The sequence below is a fragment of the Amblyomma mixtum genome, chromosome 9 (assembly GCF_055824585.1).
Source record: "Amblyomma mixtum isolate Tamu chromosome 9, ASM5582458v1, whole genome shotgun sequence".
Lineage (NCBI taxonomy): Eukaryota > Metazoa > Arthropoda > Arachnida > Ixodida > Ixodidae > Amblyomma > Amblyomma mixtum.
In genome coordinates, this window is record NC_143020.1 from 967,559 (window position 1) to 979,912 (window position 12,354).

General features: G+C 46.0%; 1 non-coding gene across 1 annotated transcript; it reads right to left on the minus strand.

Annotated features, from left to right (window-relative positions):
• Positions 1–11,039: 11,039 nt before the first annotated feature.
• On the minus strand, positions 11,040–11,165 carry LOC149328035 (U5 spliceosomal RNA). The gene has a single exon (XR_016285883.1). It is a non-coding gene; the product is annotated as a U5 spliceosomal RNA (small nuclear RNA).
• Between the last annotated feature and the right edge of the window lie 1,189 nt (positions 11,166–12,354).

Consider the following 12,354-nt stretch of genomic DNA (forward strand, 5'->3'; position numbering starts at 1 on the left):
AATCACGGGTTTCATGTCAAGCATGTACAATGGTGAGGAGTACTGGTCACTGGCGAAGGTAAATAAATAAGAAAAATTTGAAGTTTTGGGAGCACTACGGCTCCCTTGTTCACTATATTTGCTCACTGGAATTGTTACGACAGTGAACAATGGAGCCGCAGTGCTCCCGAAACGTAAAAAAATTATAACTTTATTGGCCTTGGCCGATGACCAGTACTCCTCATCTGCATGATACCTGACCAGACGGTAGGCCGTCAAACCCTCGACTAAAGCATGTACTATTTGCCAGAAGCGGAGCCCCAGAGGCGTCTGAAAATACGTTCGCAGCGAAGGCGCCTGCCTCGGACGCCACTTACTCTGTAACCATTTTCACGACGCTAGCCTGCAAGGAATAGAGTAAACTTCATCTTGAACGTGATGGGAGCCGCAACAAAAACAGTCTGCTGCATGCAAGAACGCGTTCTTTCGGGAGTGATCGCTTCCTTTCCGCATTATCGTCACCTGTGTGATTGAAGAGCTGTCTTCGTTTCTCGTGACCAGTCCTTCCAGCTGACCAGTTTGAGCCACATCAAGGCGGCCATGCGACTCGCAATGACCGCAGCATCGGCGAGCAGTGGGTCAGTGGTACCGGAACTCAGCCACCCGTAGCTCAGTGATGACACGTACAGACTGGTCTCATTCGCAAAGAGCATGCGGTCTGCCGTTCTGCTGTCGGGGTTGTCTCGAAACCAGGGCACGCCACGTCGAACTGTCTCCTTTTTAGCTTCGAACTCGAAGTTCAAAGCCAAGAACAAGTTCCGGGGGAAGCCCTGGGAGGTCAGGTGCGGCACGGCTGGCTCTCTGAAGACCAGGTCTCCAGGTAGCATGAGCGATACGTTGGCGACTACGGCCCGGAAGTTGTCAGTGTCGTTTCCGGCTGCCATCAGCCGCCGAAGTGGGTCATAGTCAATGAACCGTCGCCGTGTAGCTTCGAATATTTTGTGCAGCTGGCGGTCTTTAGCGGGAGTCGCGAGTGCCGCCACGTACGTTACGCGCCATAGGTGGTAGCTCCGGCGTACGTGTCTTTGACAGACGTCCTCGCTACGCATATCAGGTGAACTTAGTGTGTTGCCCTGTGTAATGTAACGCATGGCTTGCAGAGTGACAAGAAGCATCACGTACAACGACGCCAACGGCTGATGGTCTGCGTCTATCAGAAGCCGAATGTCCGCAAAGAGGCCCGCTTTAGCTATGGCAGAAATTATTTTCGCACGGTCGACATCTAGAAGGAACTCGAGCAATATGTTCTTGAATTGGGACGCTTCAAGATGTCCAAAAGCATCTTTAATCTCCTTCAAAGACATCGATGATAGTTTTGGCGAGGCAGCCAGAAATTTCTGTTCCCACTTCGAGACGTCCTCATTGGTATAATTAGTGCCAAAGTGCGAATTAAGGATGGAGAGAGTGACATCAGAGCAGGAAGCATCGCAGTGATGTTGGTGGTCACCGACACGAGGTGTAAATCTAACGAACATGAGCCGCGGTGTTTTGCCTGCTGAACTCAATACTTCGAAGATGAACGGCAGGCCGTACCGCTTATTCACCACAAGGCCCAAACGAAGTAAGCTTGCGCCACTTGTTCGCGTGGTGGTGTTGGTGATTGCTAGCACGGCCGCCGCAACATCCCGGACTCGCTGGTCCTCCTGCCATATCTATTTGATGCACGACGTGCAGAGGGTGTGAAGTGCGACTGCCGCCTGACTGCCGTAGTCCTGGGTGCCCTTGATGATGTCAGAGGTGACACCCAACTGCAAAAAAAATAATTTGGGTTCAACGTGCCTTGAAGCTAGTTACACGAGCGAAAGCTCTGTTAGCCATAGTCTACACTGTCTGAAATAAAATATCAAGATCAAGGGTCAAGTTAAAGGTCAAGGTCAGTCACCCAATGGTCAGATACATATGATCCCGTGGTCGTAATAATATAGCTCTGGGCATACCACGACCCAGTTAAGTTTCTTTTGACCTTGTGGTGCACTGAAGGTCATTGTCAATATGGTGCCCACTGTCTCATATCAAAGGTCAAGCCGAAGGTCAAGGGTAAAGGTTAAGGTGCGGTACCCTGTGGTCACAGTGATATGATCACGTGCTCGTATACTACCATAGCTTGGGCCATACCACCACGCAATTCGGTTTGACCTTGTGAGGCATTGAAGGCCACTGTCTCATCCGCATCGAAATCGTAAGTTGTACCACGAGTAGTAGGAATCTGGCTTTAAAACACAACAGTAGCATAGAGCTAAGCGCCTCATTTATGATCTGTTAGGCAACTTACAAAGTTGCCTTGCAGGAACCGAAATCTCCCTAAACGCGGCCACTCAAGGACACTCGCGTAACATCATTCCATCATTCACAGCAGCAAAGGGCATCTAGTGGAAATGAAGAACAGAATTGTTGATAGCAATGTTTTGTGTGTGTTTTGTGTAATGTTATTATTAACCACATGTCTTAAGTAGAACAAGACGCCGCGTCTCGACACTAGACCGTCTCATGCCACAGCTGTCAAGCAGAGATGCCCCTGTTCGTAGCCACTGGTTAGTCCGTTAATTATGCGTACAGTCTTTGTCAAAAGTTTAGAGCCCCGGGGTTTCACTTCCAAGCTTTATATTGAGACTTCAGGAGCTTTCATGGGAGTCGTACCTATTGCAGGGGCAGTACGAGAAATCTTCTCTTGTACAGGAAATTTAGAGCGCTAGAGACCCATTGGAGCGCTAGGGACCCATTGAGTGTGGCTCAAAAGAAGACCCCCTGTGCTCCAAACTTTTGACAAAGGCTGACATGCAGGTTGTGGTTGATTGATATTCAACAGGAACTACGCTGGCCAGTATATCCTGGAAACTATCCGGGGTACTGCATGTCAAATATATAAACCTCCGCGGTCAATTGAAATATTGGTTGGTTGGTTCATGGGGGTTTAACGTACCAAAGCGACTCAGGCTATGAGAGACGGCGCAGTGAAGGTCTGCGGAAATTTCGACCACCTGGGGTTCTTTAACGTGCTCTGACATCGCACCTACGTGGTTAGGAAAATGGGCGCTAGTTACGATTGGTCAAATGAGGTCATGTGACCGTAGTACGTTTGCGCACAACGGCTTTGAAATGGAGGCTTCGAGTAAAGTGAAGCAGAAGTTTCGAGCTCGGGCGCTTAAACACCCCAGAAGTTTGCCTGAGCAAGTAGCACGGAACTTACTTTCTCAATTTTAGGTGGTGAGAAACTGCCGGGTATGTTGTTGAGGTTACGCAAAAAAGAAAAATTAAAATTCTGAAACCGTCATTATCAGCCTAATTATGCCCACTGCAAGGCAAAGGGCTGTCTCGTAACCTAATCTTGTGCCAGCTGTGGTTACATTATCCCCGCAAAATTCCTAGTCTCCTGCGTCCACTTAGCACATTGCCGCCCCCAGCTACGCTTGCCCTCTATTGGAATCCGGTCCGTTACCCTTAACGACCATCGGTTATCTTGCCTTCGCATTACATGTTCTGTTCATGCCCATTTCATGTTTCTCATTTTTTCAATTCGACTAGGAATATCAATAACTCGTGTTTCATTCTCATTAAGCCACTCTGCTCTCATCGTGCCTCTTAATTTTCCTTTCCATTGGCCGCTTAGGTTTGCTGAAATTAAGTTAAAGCTTTGTCCTTAGCCTTTATGTCGCTGTTTCATAGGTGAGTTCAGAAACATACAACTGTTATATACTTTACCAAATGTTTTTAGGGGAATCCCCCAAGGTGGAGTAGATTTGTAATAAGGGAGGGGGGAGGGGGGTAAGTACTCCCTTATTGTTATATACTGTACTTTCCTCTTGAGAGATAATCGTAAACTGCCATTCATTACCTGAAAGTACCTCCCCAATGCACTCGATCCGATACCCATTCTTACTCTCCTGGTTATTTCATCTGCGGGATCCGCACCTGCGGTGACTACCTGTCCTATGTAGTGGATATAGGTATTCCCTCACCAATCCCAACGCTTCGCTGCCTGTATTATATAAGTTGGGTTCTCTTCCGACACTGTTGAACATCAGTTTTCTTTATATTCCCGAAAGACGCTGGTTAGATCCCGGCCGCGGCGGTCGAATTTCAATGGCGGCGAAATTCTAGATGCCCGTGTACTGTGCGATGTCAGAGCACGTTAAAGAACTCCAGGTGGTCGATATATCCGGAGCCCTTCACTACGGCGTCGCTCATAGCCTGAGTGGCTTTGGGACGTTAAACCCGCATAAACCAAACCAAAGAAAACACCTTTTCTTTATATTAGATTTTGAACCTATTATTCTGCTTTGCGTGTTTGGGTCTTTGATCACGCTTTGCAATTTGTCCCTTGCGGTACCTAACAAGGAAACATCAGCGAATCATCGATTTACAAGTTAATCTTCATTTAATTTTATTGCCTATTTCCAATCAAGATCATGAATACTTCGTGCAAACTCATGATGAAGAGTACCGGAGAGATCGTGTCTCCCTGATTTATTTTGTAGAGAAGAGCTATGGCATCTGTGCAGCCACTGTAGATATTTTTCAGTACTTTTACGCATGACTCTTCTATGCTCCGGCTCCGAAATTCCTGCATGAAAGTTGTAATTTAGACTGAGTCAACTACTTTCTAGTAATCAATGAAAGCTAAATATAGCGACTGGTTATATTCTGAGCATCTATCATCTATTTGGTAATGTGAATATGGGGTCTTGTGGGGTTGCTTTTGAGACAGGCAGCCTGGTTCCTTGGTTGTTTCGTTCGCAATTGCCTCAGTAAATACCTTGTAGGCAATGACGAGTCCGATATAGTCTATTGTGTAATAAAGGCAGTTCCGGGGCCTTCAGGTTTTTAGAAATTAAGAAAATTGATATAGATTGCAGTCAGCAGGTAAATAAGATTGTATATTTTGCTACTGGGACCATTAAATAAAAGTTGCAGCTCTTTTTCGCCTTCGTGCTCTTCGTAGAAAATCTCGAGGTGCAAAAGTGTTAAAAATTTTCCTACCCGCACTAAGCAAGCAAACTTTCATTATTGAGCATACACGTCGAAGTTATGCGAAATGGTACGGTTTTTTGAATGGTCAACAATTTCTCGGTAAATTTTTGAGCAACACGAATTTTTTGTTTTCTTCTTGTTGGTATACACCAGGGACATGGTTACGGCTCTCAAAATCCGAGAAGCTAAAGTTATAGAGTGCCGAGCAATTGCTGAAGCTGATATCGCTCACGCCAGGTCCCTCTCCCCAAGACTGCCACGTACGACCACGTGAGCAGTGGGATATCTTTTATGGCGTCAAAATTCTTCAAAAAGGGCCGCATCGATGAGGTATGCAAATTGTTTTCAAATCAATAGCAGTTAGAATTATTAGCTGCACACTGGATTAAAAGCCATTATTTAAAATTACCGCACCATAGCTATCGCTGCGGTGGCTCAGTGGTTAGAGCGCTCGCCTACTCAGCCGGAGTACCTGGGTTCGAACCCGACCGTGGCGGCCGCGTTTTGATGGAGGCGAAACGCAAAAGACACCCGTGTGCTGTGCGATGTCAGCGAACGTTAAAGGTCTCCAGTTGGTCGAAATTATTCCGGAGCCCTCCACTTTGTGACCTCCATCATCCTTTCTTCTTTCACTCACTTCTTTGTCCCTTCCTTACGGCGCGGTTTGGATATCCACCGAGATATGTCAGATAGTTACTGCGCCATTTCCTTTCTTCAAAAACAATCCGAAACAGTTTGTGCTATCTTCGCTTCCGATACTCACCGAAAGAAAGACTTTTGCAGAAAGAAAGAACACCACAGCAGCCACTTCCAAATTCCTGTGGAAGGGCAGGAAATAGCAGCATATATTTATTAAGCAGGGATTACTACTGGCGTCAAAGGGGTAAACCAGCAAGGTTACGACTGCAAAACAGAAAACCTGCCGTGCCTAGTGCTTCAGGCATCCCATTTTTCTGGTTTGGTTTACGGTTTTGGGGGTCTAACGGCCCAGAGCGACTTAGGCTATGAAGGATGCCGTAGTGGAGGGCTCCGGAAATTTCGACCACCTGGGGTATTTAACGTGCTATGACGTAGCACAGTACACGGGCCTCTAGAATTTCGCGGCTGGGATCGAACCCGCGTTGTTCGGGTAAGCAGCAGGGCACCATAAGCACTGAGCCATTTTCTCTTTTCGTGTTGCGCTTTTTTTCTTTTTGCTAGTGCACCCTCGCGGAAACTAGAAGTGTATTCTCCGTGCGCAAGCGGCTCACTAGCAGGTCGCGTGCCACGTCACGCTGAACGAATCCTGTCTCGAGGGCGTTCTTGCAGATGCACGCGAAGAAATCTGTGCACTTCTGCTGGTTGGCGCCGATGGCGGCGAAAAGCGTGGCTGCCTCGCTGGGGCAGCAGAACTTCGTCCCAGTGTCACGCGTGCTCACCCTCTTGGCAGCCCAGTGAACAGCGAGTCAGGCCAGCGCGGTGGTGGCGGTGGCTAAAGCGGCCCCAGTTGCGCAGCTCAGGCAGACGCCTGCCGATCGCAACTCTTTACTTCGCAGGATGGAAGTCCGAGTCCAGGGGCGACCGGTTCCAGTTGGCGAAAGTAGGTCTTCTCTCGTCGGCCGAGCTTCCATCTTCTCCTTCTTCTTCTTCCTCTCTATAATGGCACATACCCACACGGGGGGTTGGCCAAGGTGTAGTGGCATAAATAAGGAAATTTTCATAATATGACGACAAAATATCGGAACGTGAATTTTGAAAATGTGTCCATGAAAAACGACAGAAGAATATATAAAGTTAAAAAAAAGAACATTTAGGGAGAAAAAATGGCTGAGGCTTAACTTGGTTAAGCCTGGAGAATGCGAAGCATCATCGTGTCGCGTAATTTGGAGGCGCACAACCACAGTGACGGCGCGAGGTGGGCCCCCGTTTCTCCACTGCCGTGACATCATCGTGTCACGTGGTGTGACGTCTAGTATCACGTGATTTGGAGGCGCACAACCACAGTGACGGCGCGAGGTGGGCCCCGTTTCTCCACTGTTGTGACGTCATCGTGTCACGAGGTGTGACGTCATGTATCACGTGATTTGGAGGCGCACAACCGCAGCGACCGCGCGAGGTGTGCCCCCGTTTCTCCACTGCCGTGACGTCATCGTGTCACGTGATGTGACGTCATGTATCACGTGATTTGAGGGCGCATAACCACGGTGAAGGGCTGAAGTGGTAGCTAAAGTAGTATGCTTCGGATAAAAAAAATCCAAGACTTTTAAAGGAGTTAGCAAATCAACCTACCAGTTGCAATTATGTAATCATGGAGATTCCCACAAATTGAACCCAATGCAAATCCTTTGACGCTCGCACCGAACGATAATAACTCTGGCAGAGATAACGGGAGCCCTAACCTGGAGAAAGGGACCTCCAGGTAAATCTTTCTCTGAAGTGCGAACTTTGGACAATAGAGAAGGAAATGGTCGACAGATTCAACGTCCCCGCATGAGTCACATAGGTTTGTCGGTGACCACCCACATCTGCATAGGTATAAATTTAAACTGGGAATCCTGCACCGCAGTCGCGTCATTGATACCTCACACTGCCTGGTTTTACACGAACGGACGTTTCATTTATACGCTAAGTGCTGATAATCAGTAGTATTTAGTAAGGAATCGCGTAACCTGGCTGATATGTGTTGGAACCGCTGAAACCTGCAGATCGCCAGCAGACTGAAATTCGGGAAGGGATGCGTTACTGACCCGTGAAGAGCCGACCTTGCTGAATAATCAGCCACCTCGTTTGAATGAATGCCTGCATGATCAGGAACCCAGAACAAACGGACCTCCTTTAAAGTGGACAGGACAAAAAATCGCAGGAAACGGCGCAAAAAATCTTTTTGGGAAATTTCAAGGGAGGCTAAAACTGACAAACAATCAGCCATTATGATAACGTGAGATACATGACACGGAATTTTGTGCAGGGCCATTCCAAGAGCCAAAAATTCCGCAAAGAATATAGGGACATAATCTGGGATGCGGACAGAATAGCTCCATGCCCAATCCTGCGAAAAGATGCCAACTGCAGCTTTTTGGCAGCTGACGGAGGCATCGGTAGAAATCACCACATGATGGGGGAATTCCGCTATATGACCAGAAAGAATGCCGTTTAAAATGTTTGTAGGCATGTGTTTTGCATGAGATGGGAAGATGTGGTCAAAATGGTATTCCACTGCTGCCGGCGTGTCGTCAACCCACTGAAAAGCGCTGAGATCAACACCAACCGGTGTTAAAAGTTTCTGCGTTAAGGTAATTTGTGGCATTTGATATCGTGGCCAATGATGGTAAAAAATAAGGCCGGCTGAGACACAAAACTAGGAGCACTGACATTAGTCATCGGGTCCAACGACCTGAGGAAAGTTCGCACCATGAGTATTTGAAAGCGGGAAATTAAATCGGGCATACTGGCTTCGAGATAAAGCAGGGCGTCTGAAACTGATTTTGGGAGACCAAGGCAGAGACGGAGAGCACACCTTTCCAGTAACATTAAGGGTGTGACCTTGTAGTTTGCGCTACCAGAGAACAGAATGCAACTGAATTAAAGTATAGGTCTTACATAAGCTTTGTATAGTAACAATAATGTGTCGCGGCGCATCCCAAACCTTTTATTGGCGATTCGTGTCAGCCGGCCTAGAGCGCGTTCTCCTTTACGCACGTTGTTCTTTATATGAAGGCTTCAATCTAAGGTTGGATGGTAAGTAACACCTAGATATGTAACAGATTCCACTTGTGGAATCAGATTAGAGTGATGGGCTAATGAAATGTGCAAAGGCGTGTGTGGAGAAAATACCAGTATGCCACATTTGTTAACATTCAGGGATAAATTAATACGGTGCAACCAAACTCCAAGAGCATCCAAATATCCCTGCAGAATCTTGTAAAGGGAATGGATATCCGTGGCCGAGGCGAAAAAATCTATCATCTGCATACACAAAAACTGTTATATCAGGACGGATGGGGATGTCACTGACCAAAATATTAAAAAGCAGCGGTGATAGCCCCGAACCTTGCGGCACTCCTCTTGATTGATGATAAGTATTAGAACATATGGTACCCCCTGCGCAGTAAAAGTATCTGTCCTTTAGAAATTCAGATATCCATGCATAAATGTAGGTTGGAGGATGTAACTGCGCAAGTCTGTTAAGTAAAATAGTATGTTCTATACTATCATAGGCTTTTGCTACATCGAGAGTCACCAAAGCTGAAACTTCTCTTCTGCATATCGAGAGACGGATTCTACTTTCTAGATCCACATGCGCGGTCCATATAGAGCATCCGCGACGAAAGCCAATCTGTGCTGAGCTAAGGCCATTAACATCCTGGACATGTTTTGTGAGATGACTGTGCACTACCCTTTCAATTAATTTGACTAAATTTGAAGTTAGCGCAATTGGCCGGATATTATCTAAGACGTACCCTTTACCTGCATCTTTCCTCAATAAAATAATTTTCGCTATCTTCCAAATGCTTGGAATCCATGCATTTTTCAATGAAGTATTGACATTCTCTAAGAGGTTGCTTGTAAAATTCTGGGCAAAAATTTTAATCATACCAACAGTGACACCATCTTGTCCGGGAGCTGAGGGATGCATCATTGCCAGGACTGAGAGGAGCTCTGATGCATCAACCTCGGTATAATCCGAAGAGGGTGTGATTCCGCGCAGAGGGACGTTTCTTTGAGTCTGGAAACGTACCGCTAGTCCCTGAGCAATACTATCCAGGGTTTCCTGAGCCTGTTGGGGTGATAGCACTGTTGAAGAAGTAAGGTGAGGGACTGGAGAACACTTGTTACGTTTCATGAATCTATACAGGGACTTCCGACTACAAGGATTTGAAAGATAAGTGTTCAAATTTTGGTTATAGTCCTCCTTGGATTTTGCAATTGTTCTTTTCAAAGACGCAGAAAAAAATGTGTAATTTAACGAATTTGCTGAACTCTGGTTGCAGGATAGCCTCTTCCAGGCCGCTTTTCTGCAACGATAGGCCTTCTCACATTCTTGGGTCCACCAGGGAGACGGCTGTTTATTAGAGGCTGTTGCGGGCACAGTGAATATTGCATGGTCTACTGCACTTTTCAAAAATGAAACCGCCTGCTGAGCTCTGTCATCCCGGCTAGTACTGACTATAGAGGCAAGTGAGGCGGACATCAAACTTTTATAAATATTTTGATTGACAAATTTATCGTTTACACAATTATTTTTGTGCGGAGATAACCGGATAGTGAAAGTTACAGGAAAGTGATCACTATATGTACCCGAATCTTCTGTCAACCAATCGGTCACCTCTAGCCTACCTGCTGATAATGTTAAGTCAATGGCTGAGCGAGCACCACCTCGCATAAATGTTATATCTCTTGAATTACAGCAGTGTATAGCATTTGCAGACAGCCACGACCAGAGAAGCTGGCCGCAGGAATCAGTGCGACTTCCCCATTCACTGTGGTGAGAATAAAAATCTCCCGCAATAACTACACTGCTTGCGCCAGCCACCAACCTGTCTAAGCAGTCTGTCCTGTGGACACCTAAAGGAAAGTAGGTATTAGCAATTGAAATATCAGCACACTGCGGAAATGAAATTTTGAGCGCTAAAAGTTCACGGTCAAGGAGAAGAATTTTAAGATAGATGCCTGATGACATATGTGTTTAGAAAGCATGATTACCAATACACCTCCCCTACCAGCATTTCGATCTAATCTGAAAATTCGAAAGTTTTTCATTGAAAATGATTTATAAGGTGATAACCACATTTCTTGTAAAAGCACGATACCAGGGTTATGTTTCTGAATAAGTAGTTCTAGATCTGGAAGAGAAGAGAGTATGGAGCGGCAATTCCATTGTAACACTTTAATACCTGCCATGATTACTGACGAATTGAAGAGGCAGACACAGCCTCTCTGAGTATATCAACATTGGGAAGAAGTTTTGGTGGTACTTTTCTAGCTTTCATTTCATGAGAACTAGATTTAGATGGTGACGAGGAAGCACGACGCTTCTTCGAAAAAAAAATTAGACCTCACCGAAACGGGCAAGGCCCCACAAAAAGTGGCCTATAGGCTCATTGGAATGCCTCTCCCCACGGTGATCTTTAGCAAAAGGCGAAAGATCAGTTCGCGGAATTGAGGAGAGGCCTTTCTCGTCTTTGTTAAGCACTGACCGAAGCGCTGGGGATCATTTTTTTTATTTTGAACACTTGCCATATATGGTATAGAAAGGCTGTAGTTAAGCTAGAGTAGGTGGTTGAGAATATTCTCTTCAAGAAACCTGAACAAGCTCTGGCTCATATACTCTCCCCAGCGTTTATCCTACTAAGGTATCTGTGAGGCTGGTTTTCATTGCGAGAGAATTATATGACTCATCAGCAACAAATCCAGACGTCCAAAAACAATGACTTCCGAAAATCCATGTGACGAGGGAAAGAAAAATAAAATTTCTGCCTGTCCGTCATGGTGGCTTAGTGGTTATGGCGCTCGGCTGCTGACACGAAAGACACGGATTCGAAATCGGCCGCGGCACTCGAATTTCGATGGAGCCAAAATTCTAGAGGGCCGTGTACAGTGCGATGTCAGTGCACATTCAAGGTCCCCAGGTGGTCGAAATTTCCGGAGCCCTTCACTACGGCGTCCCTCATAGCCTGACTGCGAATATGCGGGATATTGAATTCAGGACTTCCAGACTGCGAGGCAAGCATAGAACCAGTGTTATAGGCATTACCAAAAACAGTAACTAAATACGTTACTCGTTACACTAAAAAAAACGCATTACCACCCTACTTTACCTAGAAAAAAAAAGGTAACGCGTTACCGTTGCCGTTACCGAAAAAACGTAACGCTCGTTACTTTGCCGTTACTCAATGGCCATTAGTTTTAATCAGTGCGTCTTCGCTGTAAGAACTCAAGATGACAATTTTATAAAGCTCATACTTCATTTAATTCCAACTTCAGAAAAAAACCATAGCTGAACATAACAAATTTACACCAATTCTGGCGTGCGTTTTCTTACGAAATTACGTGGAAATTGTGTAGCAATAAAGAAATGTTTAAATGTCATAGTTGCGGAAAAGATATATTTGCGCACATAAACAATTTTTTTTACTTGAACCTGCATAATTATCGCAAAAATTCAAGTGTTTACGTCAGGGTGTTCGAGGTAAGCTTCGCTCGCTTAGGAACTCAACTAGAAACGTAGCCACAGTTGGAAACAGCCCTGTTGACTGCAGTCTCCTTTTCTGTGCTGTACCATTGTACTCCTTCGACGGCTCTCTTGGGGCCATCTTGAAGTAAACTGGCGACATTCCTGGCTTTGCTCAGAAGAGGGAACTGCTTCCA